This window comes from Colletes gigas, unplaced genomic scaffold, assembly GCF_013123115.1.
Source record: "Colletes gigas isolate AHSC1104 unplaced genomic scaffold, ASM1312311v1 Colletes_gigas_Sc00002, whole genome shotgun sequence".
NCBI classification, from domain to species: Eukaryota; Metazoa; Arthropoda; class Insecta; order Hymenoptera; family Colletidae; genus Colletes; species Colletes gigas.
The window spans coordinates 4,904,451-4,925,439 of record NW_025106631.1 but is presented as its reverse complement, the minus strand read 5'-3'; the positions used below and the strand labels follow the sequence as shown (position 1 = coordinate 4,925,439).

The 20,989-nt window shown below is 42.9% G+C and overlaps 1 protein-coding gene across 4 annotated transcripts in view; it reads right to left on the bottom strand.

Moving 5' to 3' along the window:
* The window catches only part of LOC122398925 (protein FAM76A), an 89,951-nt gene that overhangs the window by 4,890 nt on the left and 64,072 nt on the right, over positions 1-20,989 (bottom strand). For 3 of the 4 annotated variants that reach the window (XR_006259231.1, XR_006259230.1, XR_006259232.1), the window contains 3 exons: positions 7,765-7,960; positions 3,003-3,063; positions 1,416-2,671 (listed from right to left, as the gene is read on the bottom strand). The gene's annotated coding sequence lies outside the window, so the exon portion shown is untranslated. Of the gene's footprint in view, positions 1-1,415; positions 2,672-3,002; positions 3,064-7,764; positions 7,961-20,989 lie in introns of those variants that run through there. The other variant, XR_006259229.1, reaches the window with a different exon arrangement.

The following is a 20,989-nucleotide window of genomic DNA, read 5'->3' as shown; positions in this document are numbered from 1 at the left end:
TACTTGAAGAGTAAATCAAGCTCAAAGTATCGAGCAAATAACATCACCGAAAATAGAAATCGCCACCTACACCGGATTCAAGCAAACTGCGATCTTTCTACGTTCAAATGCGCCAAAAAGAGCATAATTAAATCTATTTCAGCATCCTTCGAGCTCCAGGAGACTAAATATTGAAGTTTCACGTTTTTACAAACATAATATACATACAAGGTGACCAGAATATTTCGTGGATGTTCGATGCAGAGTAACAGAAGTGGCAAATGCGTTTCGTTAGGCGGTGTTTCGTGTTAGAGTAAATCAGACGATGTATCGAGCAAATAACGTCATTGTTTTACAGTCGTACTTTCCCCGACGTGTTATGTAGACCCATCGCGAGCCGGTGTTGTTCCTGTGTTCCATTTTGCATCCGAAGCAAGCTCGGGAGCTCAGCTGGGATGGTGGAGGATTCATTTAACGGCCGGTCGTAAAAGTCAGAAGCACGAGGCCGTAAAGGCGTTATTCCGGCGCACCGGTGATTTCGACACCGAAAACGGGGGCCGTTGTTGTCGGAGGTCATTCGTCGGTTCAACGTACGGGCCGTTTACCTGGCCCGGGCTCCTGCCCTCCCGAATCCTTGGCCATTGACGTTCCGCCATGTGCCGCATTACCATTTCTTCCGTATATTTATAGCCCGATATATGTATAGAGCAAACTTCTCGACACTCGCCGCCCCGTAGCTTTTTCGACCCAAAATCGTATCGACGCCAAAATTTATTTACCAAAACGACGATCAAAATCTGACGAACCTCGTAAAATTGTACTCCGTGACCCTTTGGGCACCGAATCCCCGCTGTTTTTTATTTTCTATAATTTGGTGTTAATAGATACAAGTAAAGGAGGGCTGGTGAGGAAAATTAACACTGCCTATTTATGGATGACAGAAATATTAATTCTATAGTTTGATATTAGCAAATAAAATTGAAAGAATGTTGGAAAAATTAACACTTTGCCCATTGGGGGCCACAAAGTGACAGGACTATAGAACAGAAATGTTAATTCCATAGTTTGATGTTAATAGACAAAATTGAAAGAGCGTTGGAGAGATCTGTGAGGAAAATTAACACTGCCTATTTATGGATAGCAGAACTATAAAACTGAAATACTAATTCTATAACTTGATATTAATTAGATAAAAGTGAAAAAGCTTCGAGCAGATCTGTGATAAAAATTAACACTTTTCCCATTTATGGCTGGCAGGACCATAGAACAGAGATATTAATCTGAACAAAAAAATAAGGTTACCAAGCTTTTTAGAGCCCCACCGACTCTTTCGAAATTGAAATATTAATTTTGTAAGCCACGGGAAAGTTACACGTGGAAATATGAACTTCGAAGCAGTTTCTTGAGTAATAATAATAAAAGTAACGATTACGTACGCGCCAGCTATGAGCTCGAGCCTTCCGCCGAAGAATCAGGAAGGATTTACGGAACCGGAGAGTGCCTTGACCCTGAGAGAGGACTCTGGAGCGAAGAAAAGTGCGAAGGAACCGACGACTCGAGCGTAATCCGGGTCGTGCCACCTTGCCCGTCGACTTTCCGCGACGTTCAGCAGCGAAGTCGAGAGGGAGTCCGTTCGGGCGAGGAGAGGGGGAAATAAACAGTGATGTAACTTTCGAATCTCGAACCCTCCGCGTTGGCCAACTCCCCGAAATTGACCGTGAAAGAATAACTTGACCCAAACGACGATGAGTAAAAATTTTATTAAAGAAAAACTAATCGAGATATTGAATTTAAACTTTGCACAGTTAATTGCATCTATCTCCTCAAGTAACGTGAATTTTTTCATGGAAGAATATAAAATAGTTTCGGAAATATGGGCTAATCAACTATCGGTTCTTGTAACATTCGACGAAAGATCTTCGGTGATGAATAGCTGGAGTAAAAATTTTATAAAAGAAAAACTATTTGAGATATTGAATTTAAACTTTGCATAGTTAATTGCATCTATCTCCTCAAGTTACGTGAATTTTTTAATGGAAAAATATAAAATAGTTTGGAAAATATGGACTAGTCAACTAACGATTCTAGTAACATTCGACGAAAGATCTTCGGTGATGAATAGCTGGAGTAAAAATTTTATAAAAGAAAAACTATTTGAAATATTGAATTTAAACTTTGCACAGTTAATTGCATCTATCTCCTCAAGTAACGTGAATTTTTTCATGGAAGAATATAAAATAGTTTCGGAAATATGGGCTAATCAACTATCGGTTCTTGTAACATTCGACGAAAGATCTTCGGTGATGAATAGCTGGAGTAAAAATTTTATAAAAGAAAAACTATTTGAGATATTGAATTTAAACTTTGCATAGTTAATTGCATCTATCTCGTGAAGTTATGTGAAATTTTTCATGGAAAAATATAAAATAGTTTCGAAGATATAGACTAGTCAACTATCGGTTCTTGTAACATTCGATGAAAGATCTTCGGTGATGAATATTTGGAGCAGTAAAAATTTTATAAGAGAAAAACTATTTGAGATATTGAATTTAAAATTTGTACAGTTAATTGCATCTATCTTCTCAAGTTACGTGAATATTTTAATGGAAAAATATAAAATAGTTTGGAAAATATGGACTAGTCAACTAACGATTCTAGTAACATTCGACGAAAGATCTTCGGTGATGAATAGCTGGAGTAAAAATTTTATAAAAGAAAAACTATTTGAAATATTGAATTTAAACTTTGCACAGTTAATTGCATCTATCTCCTCAAGTAACGTGAATTTTTTCATGGAAGAATATAAAATAGTTTCGGAAGATATGGGCTAGTCAACTATCGATTCTTGTAACATTCGACGAAAGATTTTCGGCGATGAATAGAGGAGTAAAATTTTTATAAAAGAAAAACTATTTGAGATATTGAATTTAAACTTTGCATAGTTAATTGCATCTATTTCGTGAAGTTATGTGAATTTTTTCATGGAAAAATATAAAATATTGCAAAAGATATGGGCTACTAACCGTCCCGAAAAAGTACCTTGAAAAGTAACTGGATTTCACCTCCCGCCTCTGTGGACCTAATCTGTAAAAACAAAAGAGCAAATTATTAGCCTACAAATTTCCCTCACAATTTCCAACGATTCAAGTATCATTGTTTAACATTTACGTAAGGTTTATTAAAATGAAACACAAATTATATTACGCTAACCTAACATCGTAATAATGTTTTTAACCGTCAACTTTCGTTTCGATACCTTCGGTTTTGGTCGAAAACGTGGCTAAAAGTCAGCGTGGCCGCGGCGTGCGAATCGACCGGGTGGAACGATTCGATCGACTCTCGGAATCCGTAATCGCGGTCTGCTCGCGCCACTGTCAGCGCCCTCGGACGGCGGAACGGCGCACTGCAGGAGGAAAGAAGGGGAAAAGTCGCGGGCGGCGATCGAATTCGTGGTGGGGGCGGCTAATCGGTGGACGACGTAGTCGGAAACGAAACGAAATGTCGCGTGGTGGGGGGTCGGTGGCTGGACGCGGCTGGCGGGGAGGCCTGGGAGGGGAAAACGCGGCAGAGACGGCAGGAAGAAGGACGAAGGAGACGAGGAAGGAGAACCCGAAGGGAGACGACCGGCAAGTCGAACGAAGACACGAAGTTCATATCCAAGGAGATGTGGGACGATGGCCCGGAGTAACCTCCATCAAGGATGGACTTCCATCCACCGACGGCCGGGGGACGTACTATACACATCCATGCCTTTCCTCGCCAGTTATGCGAGCCTGGATAATCATCCTGTAGCGAGCGTCCCCGATCCTCCTCGAGCGGAGCCAGCGCGTTCAGATTTTCAGCTTTTTCTGCGAGCTTTTCTCCGCGGTCTTCGATCTCGATCGTGAACTTATCGTTACGCCAAATAGAAACAGGTGTTCGACTATTCAGAATCTTAGTAAGATAAATGGTACGACATTTAAATATTAACCCTTTGTTGCTCGAGGCGTGAATAACTTTTCCGCACGGAGCTTGTGCTTGCGTTGAAATTGACCGTAGTCAGAGTGTTAAAGCTTCTGTGTATTATTTTTGTTTTTATGAGGGAACTGTGGTTAGCTTTAATTAAATTCGAAAACGAAGATTGAATGCACCTAATGTCTCGCGGAGAGGACTAATCATGGAAGTAGCTTGAGACCGTACTGGGTCAGACATTTTGGCCCGCCTTTGTGAGACCAAACTTGAATATTAAGCTTGTATATTTCCTTTGTACAATGATGTTTCTAATGGTTCAGACGTAGCTCTAAAATCGCCAATTTGTCCAGTTTTTAATTTACTAATTCGTAAACATATCTTCTTCACAGAAATGCAAAAGGAAATACAGTTTTGTGGGATATTTGATCTCGAATGGCCCACAGCGCGTGATTTAAGATTGACAAGCGTAAATGGGCGAACAATGGATGTACGAAACAATGATAGAAACATTCGTAAAAATAGGCAATAGAACGATCCCTTTAGAGTAATTTTGGAACACATTCCTTCGTCGTAACATGGAACGCTCACTTCCGGTACGAAAATATAGAGCGGAACAGGGCGATAAATATTTGTATTCTCGCGTCAGATCAATTTCTATTTTCAAGACAGTTTGGTAAGGAGACCACGATTATTGGACCTGAAAATGGCCGTCGACTGTCGCGCGACTTTTGCACGGTCAACGTAGTTTAGTTTTCAGGGAACAGTACTTTCATAATCGATGCCCCTTTGCACTATAGCTCGATCATATATTATTTTGCAAAACAATTTCCAAGAAAATTTGCCAAGAAAAAGAAGAGGGTGGGAAACCTACCCTACAAGTTGATGTTTAATTAAATTTCTCAAAAATGCAGCTCGACAATTTAACCTCAAATTTTACGACAATGCGAAATTAAGATTTTTCCTATAAAAAAACAATATTTTGGCTCCGTTGGAGAATTTCACACCGGTGTGTCGGTGTGTGGTGATCATAAATTTGTTTATTCGCGGATAAAACCACCGACCAGCACTCGGGGTCGACGACCACGGAGAAAAAGTATTGTTGTTTTCTTTCGACGGCCGCCTCGGAGCGAATAATGACGTCAACGAGCCGTGATCGGTCGAAATGTGGAACAGGAATCGTAGAAAACGAGGGAAATTCTCGTGTAATCTTTAGATCACCGATCCGTGCTAGCTCGCTCCAAATTTGCCAAAGGAGCTTATCGCAACCGAAAGTATCGTTTTCGTACACTGGAAAGTTCCTAACTCCAATTTCCACGCCAAAATTTCAATGTCCTCGCGAGGGCGTTAAATTCATCGCGTCGAATTTCAAATGGTAAATAAGAGTTTACAGAATTTACAATCCACATCGGAGAATTCGTACATTACGAACGCTCGACTATTTAAATAATATTTCAATTATATTTGTGGAACACGGAGAAGTTTTATAGAAGCTGGTAATAACGAGCGATAATAAATTTAGTTCACTTTCGCCCAGGGGTGTACAAGTATTAATATAGAACGGCGAAATACCAAGGGAAACAGGAAGACGTTCGTTTTCAGAGATGTAATAGCAAACTCCGAAGAAAACGAGGCACGGAGGCATGTGCCAAAGGAAAAGCTCGATTGCATCTGCCATTTCCTCTCTATAAATCAGGAGAATGCATTCCTATCCATGCAAATATGCGGCACAGCAAAGGCAAAACTCTCCCGGTTCCTTATGTTACGCGTAAAACGCGTTTATGCTTGTTCTGAGGAAGCAAGGAACTTTTCACACGTTTGCTATTTAATTTTTTGTAATAATTCGAGAACGCGAGGATTTTAAAGTGTCAGCAATTTAACAAATTTTAACCCCTTAACGTTCATGCTCGAGTCTGACTGCTTTGAAAAACGATATTTGTTTAATCTAATGGTTTAAGGGATGATAATATTTGTTTTCCTTCAAATTATACGTTGGATACAACATTGTAATTAACAAAAACCGCATTTTTAGAAACAAATCCAATAAAGAAAACTGATTATTCTTAATTAACCCGAAAAATATGAACGTTAAGGGGTTAGCTATTTCTATAAAGTGTTAAATATACCAACTCCTGGTACATGTGACGTATAATTGGGTGGCGTGTACCGGGGAAACAAAATATCTAGAACGGAAGGTTTAAGACGAAACGGACGATCGATTATTAGAATCGATGACTGCGTGCAGTTCCGACGGAATTCCCGATACTGTTACGGCATTGAAGTATCGGAAAGAAAGTGCTTTGACGGTGGAGGAGAGGCGGGGAACTAATGATTCATAAAGATTCGAAGAAGCACCAGGCGTCAGGTTGCCGAAATGGGACCCCGGTTACTCTAACTTTCGCTAATTGCGAGCGAGATCAAAGGCCTCCCGCGTGAAGCTACGATATCATACGCAAAACGAACACAAACGTACGTATAATTTATAGCCTATGTTCGGATACAAAGTCGGACAAAGTGTAATCCGATTAGATTTGTCACGACGCGACTACCTGTAATCACGCGGTAATAACCGGTCGAATTACCGTGTAATTGCAATTGTAAATCTCCCGAGCGTGTAAAAACTATCTATTTATAGACTACATTTTCCTCTATGTTCGAGTACCACTAATATCCAGACGTTTTCATGCATTCTTTATGCACCTAACCGACTATATAATTCATGGGGTGCCTTCGAAACGAGTGGAACAAGTTTCCATCTCATTTGATGGTATGAATATTCTTGTTAAAAAGATGTGGGTCTGGAAAGACCCAGCTGGTTCGTAAAGTAAAAGTTTCGTTGGAAAAGTACTTGAAAAGTGGTGATAGTTTCTGGACTTGCCAGTAGAGGGCTACGCGCTCTTGACTCTCTCACAAACACTCGATGGACCTTTTTATATACGTTTCTCGACAGGTGTCTGAGTGGGGGGCCTAACATCGAATGGATGCAAGGTACTACCGAGACGATAATTTCCGGGACTCACCAGCAGAGGGTTACGCTATTCTTGACTCTCTCACAAACTCTCGATGGACCTTTTTATATACGCTTCTCGACAGGTGTCTGAGTGAGGGGCCTAACATCGAATGGATGCAAGGTACTACTGAGACGATAATTTCCGGGACTCACCAGCAGAGGGCTACGCTATTCTTGACTCTCTCACAAGTACTCGATCGATCAGTGTCCAAGGCAAGGGAGCTGCTAGGGCTATCAAATCGACATATTATGACGAATGTCCAGACGTTTTCGGAAGTTTCTCATGCCCCGAATTCATCATCGTGACTTCAAAATGAGTCGAAACAAATTTCTACCTTGTCTAATCGCACGAATACCGTAATAAATATAAGATACAGAGTCCGGATAGATTTCATTATCTGGTTTGGGGACGTTGGGTCGGTCCCATCGCTGAACCCCCGTGGAAGAAAAGCACAAATCCGCGTTGAAAACCGACGGGCGTCCTAGTAGTAGAGACGGCGGTCGCCGCAGAAGGAAATCGTGACAAGTCGGGGAACAATTCCGTGGCATTCCGCGGAGATGGTCAGGCCGACGAACCCCGGTGCTCGTCCGTGCGAGCAGAAACGAACGCATACGCGTGAAAGTAATGGTCTTCCCGGTTCGGTGTGCGTGTGCCTCTCGCGTCCCCCCCACCACGTGTGTATGTGTTGTGCACGACTTATGTGCCTGCACCACGTCACATGACTTCGCCTTAACCCAGTGCCAGTGGCAGTGCCCATGGAACGAGCGGTTTTTGGGTCTAGGTCTATCGAGGGCGTTCACCCTGCTTACGTTGTTAACACACTTACCATACCGCTCGACGAACCAGGCCTCGCACAGCCGCCGCCACGGCGCTCTTCCACCTTGCCCGCCAACCAGACGAAGAGAGTTAACGTCTGCCTACGCCACTATGACCTCCGGCCACGTGGTCAAAGAGGCTTCACTTTTAATCGCGCTCCGCTCGGACGAACTCCATCCGGCCGGTTCCCCGGCGACGCGCGCCATCTGAAAACGAAAACCACGCGCCCTCGTTATCATCCAACACGCCACGAACCCTCCCCCCCTTCCTCCACCATCGACCCTCGATCCACGGTTCGTGGTTCCCCTAGGTCAAACTCTAGAATGCTACACAGAACTACTTTTTACTCTTTTGGAACTATTACGAGTGGTGATACGTTTGAAATTTGAGCTTTGAGACCTTCCAGAGATTCTAGAGTTGATTTAAAATATTTATAATTCTTAAAAAATATTGGAAGGATCGGAGAATTATTCTTTGCCCTCCAGAGTCATCATAGATAATGGAACATTTAAAATTAAGACCTCGCAGAGACCTGAGTGTAAATTAAAAATATCTGGGTCACCAAAGTATTTGCAAATTTTTAAGAATTTTGCAAGGAATTATTCTTCACCCTTCGAGATCATCATAGACAGTGAAACGATTAAAATTAAGTCTGTAGATCTTCCACACATTCGGGAGTAAATTAAAAAAAAATATATTTATCATCGATGGTTTCAATCCCTCGACCCGCTTCGAGCACCGAGATATTCAAAATGTTTCTTGATTGCCGAATACGCTTTGAGCAGCTTAGGAGTTTTGGATTATCATCTTTTTGCATAATGCATCCTTTGCCCATTAATCGTTGCCCTGAGGGGATCGCGCGTTCGCATAAAATCCGCATATATTACTCCCTTTTCAGAGTATCGTCGATTCCGATCAAATTTCCTATCCATCGTGCCGCGAAACATCCCCGCGCTATTATTAAACTGTCCGCTCGCTTCCTCGTTGGTGTGACGCAATCCTCTAGTATCAGGAAAACCACTGTCACACGTTCAATAAAATACTATCACAAGTCAAAACACTTAGACCATCGATCTCCGTAAATTTGGTTAAATTTCATGATTTTCGACGGAATATTAAACTTCTTCCAAAAATTCGTCAAGAATTAAATATGATTTTTAATGAACTCGATGGTAAGAAATTTCTAAACCGAGCAGTACTTAATTCTATAATAATTAAAAATTCCTAAACTCGAGGATAAAATTTCATTTCCAAATAAACGGATAATTTTTAATCCAGCTTCTGACGTCAAAGGAAATAGAAAATCCATAACTGGACGTTAATATTGTATCAACGAAAGGAACCTAGATTAGTGGACGAGTTTAAGTAAATTAAAGAAAATTAGCCCGAGTCTGGAGTATAGCAGTATTTCGGCCCGGACGGAATTAGCAAGGCGGAGAGTTTGAAAAGAATCTTTAATAGCGTGGCCATTAAAATGGAACAGGCGAAGATAGATGATCGACGACACGGTAGACGCCCAGAGCCGCGGGACCCGCGATCGAAGTAGATCGGTGGTGAAAACCGAGTGTTCGTCAAATTTTATAGAGGGGTCGTTGTCCTGGGGACAGCGACGGGATCAGGACGTTCATCCCATTGGCATTGTTACCGCGGCACCGGCGTCCATCTTCGAGGCAGACGAGAAAAATCCCTCTGCCTACGCCTCGACACCTCGGAAATCTGTTCGGTTGCTCGACAACGAGTTACGTGGACGTTTCGAAAATACAATCTCGACGTTAGATAATCGCGAAAACAGCCCTCGATCGCTAATACACAAACGTTCAACTCTGATCATCGTTCGTACTTTTCTTCGCGAATCTCAGATTACAAGGTTCAAATTTTCTATTTTTACAGTCTGTTTTAAGCCTGAGACGAAATTATACCAGACTTGCGACCTTTTGTCCGTCGATGATATTTTGGATTTCGAGTTTGGGGTCCACTTTGACCCGCAGAAACTGTTCACACTCGAATTATTAAAGAAACACGAATTTATACAGTGATAGAAATTAACGAAACGAGACTCGGATCGAAATGGACCCATACCCCGAGGGCTAAGTATGATTTAAATATGGCTTTTTTTATATTTAAACTGTCGTCGATGAAGTACAGTGGATGAAGTATTATGAATAAATTCCTGTAAAACGACGCGAAAATTGGTGATCGGAGACGCGTCGTCGAAAATCTATGTCCGTTTTATCGGTTCCATTGAACCCGTACGGCCCACTCGTTTCACCTTCGCTTCGAGCGGTCGTTTAACAGTACATCTTTCGGATGTAAATTCGGTCCGTGGGCCCGTGGTGACGAAATTCACTCTCTCGCGGCCGCTACTTTCGTTGACGGCGAGTGGAAAAGTTCCCTAAACGCAATCAGGACAAAATGACGCCGCGTTACCGTTAGCCCTCGGAGCGATCGACACGCTCGTGCCGGGGCGTCGGTAGGCGGAGGTGGAAAAAGGATGAAAGCCCTATGAGAACGTTCGAGATGAATGGACGGGGCTGCCCTGGGGACCGTTATCGTTAACCGCGTTCGACGCGCGGAACCTGGACGCGGATCCGTGGAAACGATCATGGAACCTATTACATTATCCAAGGGAACTTTCTAACGCGCCTCCGTCGGGGACCAGGAAACACGCGAAACACGTAATAATCGCCAGAAATGGCCAATATTCTCATCTGAACACAACTGTCCAAAAATTGCAATTACACAACAGGTTGTTTTACAATGAACAGTCTCCTTCATAAAGAGTCCTTCGTGGCTCCGTGCATTAGATGCGTATCTATGACTCTCGAGGTCTCGAGTTCGGTTCCCCAACTTTGGAGAAATTTTCAAATACTGTTTTTCCTGACTTAGATCCTTAGATCCGTATTTATAAATGCGTGTCATATGCAAAATAGTAATTTTAATAAATAATTACAGTCTCCACTGGGATCTATTATTCGAATAACTAAAATATTTACTGTTCATGACGGGGGATAGAAATTAACAATTGCAAATGTGAAATAAAATATATATTGTGTTAAACAAATTCTAACGTTAGTGGTTGCAAAGAAATTCGTCTCGTTAGAAATAGAATTAAATATTGCGTTTCGTTTGCATATGCAATGGGGTTATTGCTTGAATAACTGACCGCGTTAATCGTAATAGTGGGACACATTTACCGAAGTGAAACCAATTCTATACGCAGACGATGCCACATGTTTAGTTCTACTTTAATGTATAGTGCTTTGATGCAACGAAAGACGTTAAAATGTTTCCGATTGGTAGAATCAGAGTGGTAATTGCTCATTCCAGCGATCAAGAGTCCGAACACGCCTAGCGCCTTACGTGTACAGATTGAATCGTTTCAAACTCATGCTTACGAGGGCGCGGTTGCGTACTACGACTCCTATCTAATAATTATATCTTGGAAACTAAGAGTGAAGGACCATTTTGCTCCGAAACGCTCTCAAACCTTCCCTTTCCAACTTCGAAATCACTGAAATCAATAAGATTATCAATATCACAAATAGCTGTCTTTCTTCGCGATAATTGCAATAAAAGAAACTAAATTCAGATTATAATTCCCCTGACTTGTAAATACCAAAAATGTCAATAAATTCGATACGATAATTTTTTCCTTCCTCAGCTTTAAAAAAAAAAATTACAAATTTTCATCGTCGATAGTTAAACAAATGAATTTTAAGAGTTCGAAAGATCGCGACGGCGATTGTTCGCGAAGTTAACGAGTTCCCTGGTCGAGCTGGCGACCATCGTCGGGGCCTCACTCGATCGCGTATGCGTGCCGCGTGCGGGGCCCGATGCACATGCACATGCACGCGACGCACACGTAGACGACGCTCGCGCCGTTCAGGAATTGCGATGCGTGACCTAGTGCCGTTGCAAGCGTTCTACCTTCGAACTAGGTCTTCCTCGTTCCCAACTAAGTCCCCGCGCGCGCGCGCGCACGCTCGCCAGCGCGGCCAACGACGCCGAGAATGCACCGGGGCGCCGAGCGTGCAATCCTCTCGAGGCGAATCCGTCTGACACGAAACCTCAACCTTACAGACTCACCTGCCACCAGAACATGCACCGTTCGTTTCGTTTCCCCCTGCAACCCTTAGAAAGTAAAGTTTTTGGGGCCCTATTTGGGCCCTAGAGTCAAACGTTCTCAAAAATACGATGGCTATCGCGTTGGAAAATGGTTTCAGAAGATTGGTTGATGTCTCTTATGTGTTATATAGGGCCCAATTTGGATTTACAGGTGCTGTGTTTTGTTAGACACTATAATCGAGAGATCGACGGTTTGTATTAAAGAATTTTTCATCAGTTATGTCTGTTCTAATATGAAGGTTTTGGGGCCTCATCTGGGTTCATAGTCAGAAATTCGAAAAAATACGATGGCTATCGCGTTAGAAAATATTTTCAAAAGATTGGTTGATGTCTCTTGTGTGTACGAGATCGATATAGGGCCCAATCTAGACTTACAGGTGTCGTATTTTATTAGACTATAATCTATAAAATATATATAGTCTATAAATATATTTTATTAGACTATATATAGATTAGAGTATAATCGATGGATTGTCGATATCTACCAACAATTTTGTATCAGTTATGTCTGATCAAGAATCAAGGTTTTGGGGCCTCATCTGGGCCTCACAGTTAGGAATTCTTAAAAATATGATTTTTACCGTATATAAAATATTTTGAAAAGATTGTTTGCTGATCCTTATATGCCCAGAATCGATATAGGGCCCAATCTGGACTTACAGGTGTCGTATTTTATTAGACAGTATAATCGAAGGATTGTCGATATCTACCAACAATTTTGTGTCAGTTATGTCTGATCAAGAATCAAGGTTTGGGGCCTCATCTGGGCCCCACAGTTAGGGATTCTTAAAAATATGATTTTTACCGTATGTAAAATATTTTCAAAAGATTCTTTGCTGATCCTTATGTGCCCAGAATCGATATATCCAATGTGGACTTACAGGAGCTGAATTTGTAAATGTCTCTGATGCTTTTGTCCGGGAAAGGAAGCATAATTTTTGAACGAGAGACGGAAAAGGGTACCCGGAGTGCTCGGTTATTGACATAAGGGTTAATCGGCCGCTGGAAGGAAACCGCAAACCCGCGTGGTCTCCATGATTTCCAACGGGCTCAACGACGATGAGACAGGACGTCGTCGCACGCCAAACGACAAGGATGCGAGCCAACTTGGGAGATTGGACTGCCCGGCTCGCGGTTTCTCCGGGAATTAACCTTCTCCCGGCGAAGTGGATGTTGCTACCTTGGAATATATTGGGCGATGACTGGTCAAAAAGATGTAATACCTCGTGGCGTCATCCACCTGGCTCGGATGCATCCTCCATTAACACCTCGACTACCGACAAACCTTGGAGGGCGACGATAGTAATCGCCTGGTCTCATCCGTGTCACTCGAACCACTATCCCTGGGGATCTGATTAAACTTGTTGAGCTATGCATAATGATTCACGAATATCGTCCTACTGAGTCCACCAATGTGTGACCTAACTGTTTCCTTAGAAAATATTATTGTTTTGCAAATCTAAAGGGGTGAAAAAATTAATTGGAGGTCGTACGAAACTAAAAGTAGGTGGTACCGCTTAGAAAAGCCTCGATGACCTTCAAATGACCTTGAAGATTCGTTTGTATGACAGCACCCCTCTCCTCTCATATAATTCTTATCTTGAATCCTGAATGAGATATATTTAGGTGTTTCTCCCGATTCACCCTGTACAACATCCAAACTGAGTTTGCGTTACAGTCTTGCTTCTTTGAAACGGTATCAGATGACACTCGCTAGCCAGGCTGCAGACCTAGGCGACGGTCTAATCGCCTAATCTCGTCCCAGTCGCTCGTCTCCACTTTCGAAGCCCCTTCCTGAGGAATCTTATCAATCTCGTCGAGATGCACCACAATCTCAGGCTTGTATTTTTTCACTACAGCAAAGTCTCGTTGATCCACAGTAATTGGAGGAGAGCAAACGACCCAAGCTCGAGATTCCAACGTGTATAAAAATTGGATAAACTCCAACGCAGGTGATACACGCCCTTCGTCACGAATTTCAACTTAACTCTGTTTCTCGAATATCACGCATCGCAAATATACGCTTTGGAAAATATTTTAGGCGAATTAAACAACGTCTGTTTTGATCGTTAGATCTGCAATGCAAAGTGCAACGTGTATAAAACACGAAAAAAGTTAAGAGTAAACCCGCGTTAAAAAACATCGTACGGAATTCCGACGAATATGCGTGCGTTGGCCCGATCGACGGTATAATTTTCTTGGAGAAAAAGTTCAATTTAGATGGACCAGCTGGATATGCATATTATTATTACGACCTGCGAAACGAGGTCCAAATTCTTCGACGTCGCTCGTCCGCCGGTTCCGTTATGATATGGGGTGTGATATCCTACTTTGAACCGATCGATTCGAGAACTCTGGCGACCCGAAAAGTCCCATTTCTTTTGGAACTTTCCAGATACAAATAGAGGAGGCCTCCAGAGAAGAGTTTGAAGATTTACTCGTTACAAATTGCTTCACTTGCATCGTTCGTTGGAAAAAAATTCCCGAAAATGTGTGAAAATCGTCGAAAATACGCAAAGACGATCGATCACCCCCTGAAAGTTCAACGCCTCCCGCGTTAAACGCGCCGATTACGGACGATCGCGAAGTTCCTCCGGTTCAACGCCATCGAGCATTCCGGACGCGAGCAGAATTCTCGAGAAAATTCCATTTCTTTTGGGACTTTCTCGTGGTTCGCCCGGGCGTTTGTGAATTCGTCGGGTACAGCGCGACCCGTCCAAACCGAAATCGACGATTACGTAAGCCGGGTCCCGTATTCGTGAGGGGAAACAGCGTTGTTTCGGGGGGAGGAGGAGAGGGGGAGGGCCCGTTAGAAACGGATTTGTTTACGTACACGCACAGGTACGCGAGAAAGGTGTGCACGCGCGCGTACGATTCCGTAGAAGCGTGGCGAGGTGCGACGAAACGCTAAAGGCGGGTCAATGCCTCGTATACGGAGCAGTATACGACTCGCCGACTTTCCGTATATGCCCGGAAACCACCGCTGAGATTCGTGGCCGCGTCAGAGAGCTCGATAAAAACGAATGTGTCACGGGAGAATTCCCTTTTCAAAGCGGAATCGTCCGCGCTGTTTCTCCTCGTTCCCGTTCCCAAGCCACGAACGTCCATTTTCATCCGCCAGGAACCGTTCCCTGATAAATAATCGAGAACCTTTTACCTTTTACCTTTTTAAATTTACGAAATTTATGTCCAAGTTCGAATTGTCCGGCAACTAAGGGGGTCGGGTTTAATAAACGCGAGGGAAACTGAATTTTCTGTCGTGGATTCTGGCTCGCCACAACGACTTGGTTCCCATCTATCGATCGAATCGACGCGACTTTTCTGGACGGTTGATTGCATTACCGCCGCGCGGACCGTTTATTTAAATCGAAACACGTCCAGCTTCCGTCGAATTTATCATCGCCGTCGTAATGTCGAATAAACGGCCCGTAATTGTTCCACGTTTTCGCGACAATTAACGACGCGCGAAAATAACGACCTCGTGCGGGAACTGTGGTCTCCAAAATGAAATTAAGAAGAGCACAGTACTTATACACACAAGCAGCGCTAAGACAGTGGAAGTTCCATAGAATATAAATTCACTATCGAACACAAAATTCGTGTTTCCTCGAAGACTTTGCTTATAAAATTGATCAAAAGAAGGTTCAGTGTACGTGATTATTGCCCAGGTCCCCAGAGTATTTAAACACGGCCCTGGTCGTGGGCTCTGACACCAATCAAGACGTCTACCCAACGGAGAAGAGCCTCGATTGGTGCCAGAACTGGGGACTTTCCCTTCTTGCTGCTCAAAGCGAGTAGTACTTCGGTCGCCGTTCAGGTGGCGCATGCGATTCGTTCTCAAAGATGGCGGCTTCCGCAGCGTTATAGAAGCTACTGCAAGTATGCAAAGATCGATGGTTCTAATAGGTTTCTAATTACAGACCTGGTCAGTCCACTCGAAGATTGTAAACAACGATTGATAGCGAGTATCCCCGATGCAAATGGTCGATAAAATAAATCGACGAATAAAATAACACAGATACAACGGACTTATGAAAAAAATGTTGCATCTGTGTGTTTTGAATAATATTGTACGCGTTCGTGAGGCGTCGTTGCTCCGTTTTCGCCAAATTATCGGGAACGTCGTGCAGCGTTTGCGGGCAGGATACCCTTGTGGGTCACGGTGTTTCCGTTATAACAGCGGACGGTTCACAAAGGCGTTAAAAGTGTTTTATTCGCCTGGCAATATGCCGTCGATTTAGATCTTGCGTCACGTACGCGACGTTTCCTGCGGACAGAACGCGACAGGACGCGGATAGGAGTCCGGCCTCTAGTATCGCGGTTCGGTTACGAAATAGCACGACAATAAACCGATCGCCGATACAAGATAAATGGCGGCTTAGTCACGATCCGGGCACGGCCACGAATTCGACAGGTTGGAGGCTTCGCCGGTCGGGTCTTTAACCTTCGAGCGTTGAACTCGCCGCGAAAAAAAATCCTCGACGGCGGAATAGAACGGGCCCGCGTTCACCATTTTTCGTTTCCACCTTCGACGCGATTCGGCGACGATCCACGGTTTCTTCGTAACACGAGGTGTCCGACGATTTTGCTTCGAGGATCGCGAGTCGTACGAAGTTCAGGGATTTTCCAACCGCGAGACGACTTCCCCGTTGCGTACGCGCGTAATTTTGCATACAATCGGTAACGAGAATCCAACGGTCGGCCGGGTGGAGGAACCGGTTGTTAAAAATATGATAAACCGGTCGCGAAAAACGGAGAAAAAGACCAGAGTGTCCTGAACGCCAAGGGTAAAAAATCTTTGGTCCCCAAATGTAACGCTTTCTTCGATGGGAATATGTGTCAGAGATCTTCTACGCGTTACCTCCGTTTTTTTATTTCTCGGGAGTCGAGTACCCCAGATTTTTAGCACCCTGACATTTTGGATTCAAGTTCCTATTTTATTGAATTTTGTTACAAAAGATCGTAGCTGTTCGAGTGACGAGTAATATGGAGGGACAAAGGAATACGCGATTTCGCAGATCGCCGTTTGCACGTGAGCGATTCACGTTCTCCAAAGCTTCAGGATCGAGAGGGATCGAGGAGAGAGGAGAGGGCGGGTATGAAGGGCGCGAGAAAAAGAAGAGGGGATTGAATAGCGATGGGCTTGATCCAATTCCCATGATATTGATCGTTGACCTTCGACTCGAATCAACGCAAACCCTGTCACAAGGGGGTCAGCTGGCCCCTACGCTCACGGGGGACCTTAAATCTATCCATAATTCAGAAATTTGTACGCTCGAGGTACGAATGATCTATATTTCAGCGACTGTGAATAACATAATTGCAACAAAGGGAAACGATAGATCAATTCTCGCTTTCGAGTGCTAATTTTTACTCCGGATTCCTATGCACGATATAAACATACTTGATAAGCTTCTCTTGTTGCAATTTATCGATAAAAATCGAACACTGATTTCTTATTACGTGCAGGATTTTTATTTAGACGTAGATGATTGTCGTATAAAAATTTAAAGATAAATGAAGTATGTGACTTCCGACGCCGCCCCTGACTCACATGTGGGTCAAGGAACGTGTGAATAGGGAGTATGCTGACCCGAATATGGGTCACCGGACTGTGAACGTGTTAATTTGATATAAAAATCACTACCCACCCCGGTTTCAAGCGAACTGGCGAATCCTTCGTTTGATCGCTCGAAAACGGGAACTATTGTACCGTGTTTCCGCTAGCTGGACTCATCGACGAGGCTTACCTAGCAGATTCTGCCCAAGGCATGACGTTTAAATTCAAGTCTGAGCAAGATTTATCAGACAAACCTCACCGAGTATAACATAAATAGACGATATAATTTTCCAAATGCCCCTAAAAGATTGTCTACATATTCTTTACTCCTAGAATCGCATTCTATTCAGCCTCAAACTGATTTTGTCTCTCTCCGTTCACACGTGGTATTCGATTTATGCGGAAAATGGTGGAACGAATTAATCGTAACGTCGAAGTCTCTCGCCCGTACGTATAACAAGTATTTAAACCTGTCTTCGCCAGCCATTTCGCAAACTATATTAATCCAGAGCTATTCCTGACTTCCAGATACCATTTACCTTTTTTCGAATCCTGGGTAATGGCTAGGCAAATACAAGTTCTATTGTTGGAAATTCTCGAGGCGAGTTAATTGCAACGATCCGCCGGGCTATCGATTTTTAGCGTGAATCGAAAAAAACAAACGCGTTAACACGTCGAAGATCGCGGGAGATTCCACACCTTGCGCCACGCAGGATCGCGCGCTCGCGAACACACAATAACCCTGTTTACATTAACCGTACGTGACCCAAAATCGAAGACAATATCGCGCTGGGTCTTCTATGGGCCTTTCTAGTCTCTCGAACTTCGATCATGGGTCGTAAGATTCTCTAGAACCGGAGAGAATGTTTAAATATGTTTATAAATCATTTCGGTGGGATAAAATTGACAAGATCGTCTTACGCAACTGTGCTGAATATTTCAATAACCTTCTTTCTCGGTATGATATACACACGATATTAATCCCAATATTGCAGGATAAAAATTGAAATCAAATAACGCTTAATCAGGGGACCATTTTAAAAATAATTCTTCGGTATCTAGATTAAAATATAGACACGTTATTAATTTCAATATTGCAGGATAAAAATTGAAATCAAATAACGTTTAACCAGGGGGCCATTTTAAAAATAATTCTACGGTGTTTAGACTTAAATATAGACATGTTATTAATCCCAGTATTGCAGGATAAAAATTGAAATTAAATAACGTTTAACCTAGGGACCATTTTAAAAATAATTCTGCAGTGCCTAGACTGAAATATACACACGTTATTAATTCCAATATTGCAGGATAAAAATTGAAATAAAATAACGTTTAACTAGGGGACCATTTTAAAAATAATTCTTCGGTGCCTAGACTAAAATATAAATACGTTATTAATTCCAATATTGCAGGATAAAAATTAAAATCTAATAACGTTTAACCAGGGGATCATTTTAAAAATAACACTTTGGTGCCTAGACTAAAATATAGACACGTTATTAATACCAATATTGCAGGATAAAAATTAAAATGAAATAACGTTTAACCAGGGGACCATTTTAAAAATAATTCTTGGGTGCCTAGACTAAAATATACACACGTTATTAATCCCAATATTGCAGGATAAAAATTGAAGTCAAATAACGTTTAACCAGGGGACCATTTCAGAAATAATTCTTCGGTGCCTAGACTAAAATATACCCACGTTATTAATCCCAATATTGCAGGATAAAAATTGAAATCGAATAACGTTTAACCAGGGGACCATTTCAGAAATAATTCTTCGGTGCCTAGACTAAAATATACCCACGTTATTAATCCCAATATTGCAGGATAAAAATTGAAATCGAATAACGTTTAACCAGGAGACCATTTCAGAAATAATTCTTCGGTGCCTAGACTAAAATATACCCACGTTATTAATCCCAATATTGCAGGATAAAAATTGAAATCGAATAACGTTTAACCAGGGGACCATTTTAAAAATAATTCTTCGGTGCTTAGACTAAAACTTTGCATATATATTGTGCAATTCGAAAATGAAAAAACACTATAATCGCCATCTGGGGTGGGTTAAACAAACGATGTCTTTTAAAGATACAAATGATCGGTGGCTACCGTATTGTTCCGGAGTATGTGCAGGTTCGATTCACACCTCGCGTGCATTTGGTAAGGAAAAATGCGAAAAAGTGGCCAGCGTAAAAATAACGATCGAGTCGCGTCGAAAAAATCCCGTTGCCCGGCGTGATGTTCCCCCCGTCCCCGGAAGAAGGGCCCCGCGACTCGTCGGGGCGAAATTCCGTGGGTCCGTTCGCGGTGTTCCGCGAGGATCGTCGATACCGTTCGGTTCGCGGTCGAAGCCATCGCTAGGGACAGCCTCGAGGAAGCAGAGCGGTCGTCGACCCCTGAAAATACTCTTACGCATTGTGTGCCACTTCACTTCTGAGCGGTCTCGAGGCGAGCGAGCCGAGCGAGCGGGTCGGCGGCGTCCCTCGCTCGAGGCTAGCGAGGACGAACCTCGATGTTTCCGACTCGGTGTTACATTATGGCCCCAACGTAGGATTCCACCATGCGACCCCACTCCCCGCCCCCGTTCCACGTCCACCGACGCCACCTCCCTTTCTTTCGAGTTTCTTCTTCGTCTTCGTCCTCTTGCTCCTACTCCCTCGTTTCTCCTTTCAGCCTCGAATCGGGCCCCAAAGCTAACAGTACTCCCGTGCCTAGCCTAGCCAGACGTTGAGACCGTCAGGGACGTACCGCTCGAATTTCTGGGCCCAAATGAAAACGAACCGCGCAAGTAACGCTACTACTCTCGACCTCCTGCTCCATTCGTGTCTCGCCCTTCGAGCTTACACCGAGACCCGCTCTGCCTCGATCGTCTCGGTCCCACGCGCCAACGGGCCCCCCTTCGGACCCAACACCCCATTCTGCCCCGTGATTTTTTACTCTATCGATTAAAAATATCTCGATGCTCAAAAATGAATACCCTATGGAAGAAACCACGTCGAAAACCCTTAGTCGCCGAGTAATTAAGGAATTAAAAGAGAGAAAAATTTTGTTTCGCGGTGACCTAGATCGGCGAGAATTAAAATCATTAGCCAATTTAGCTCAATATGGAATAAAAGTTTCTCTTTTTTAATTTCTCGTGGCATCTATCTTCAACGTATTTTTTTTTATTTATTTATTTACTGTTCGCGTGAAAACTAACAAGGTGCTCGTACGTCTGCTATTTTTAATTCTATTCGTAAAATTTTCTTTAAAACCCGAGTCACATTTCAATTTAGGTTAATCAGGAATCGATCCTTCGGCGCGTCCAAATTCCTACAAACCGTGGATTTCATTTCTCTTTCGTACTTTTCGATGGAAACAAGTTTTGTTTTTAACTCTTTCCACTCGATATACATTAACAGAAGTTCCGGTAGAAATATTTTTAATTTCAATTTACATTTGTTGCGCAATCTTCTCTGTCGTACTTCCTACATCCACGTGACACTGTTTATATTTTTATACTCGTGTAAATACCTCCCCCTTTTTCAGCTATTTCTAT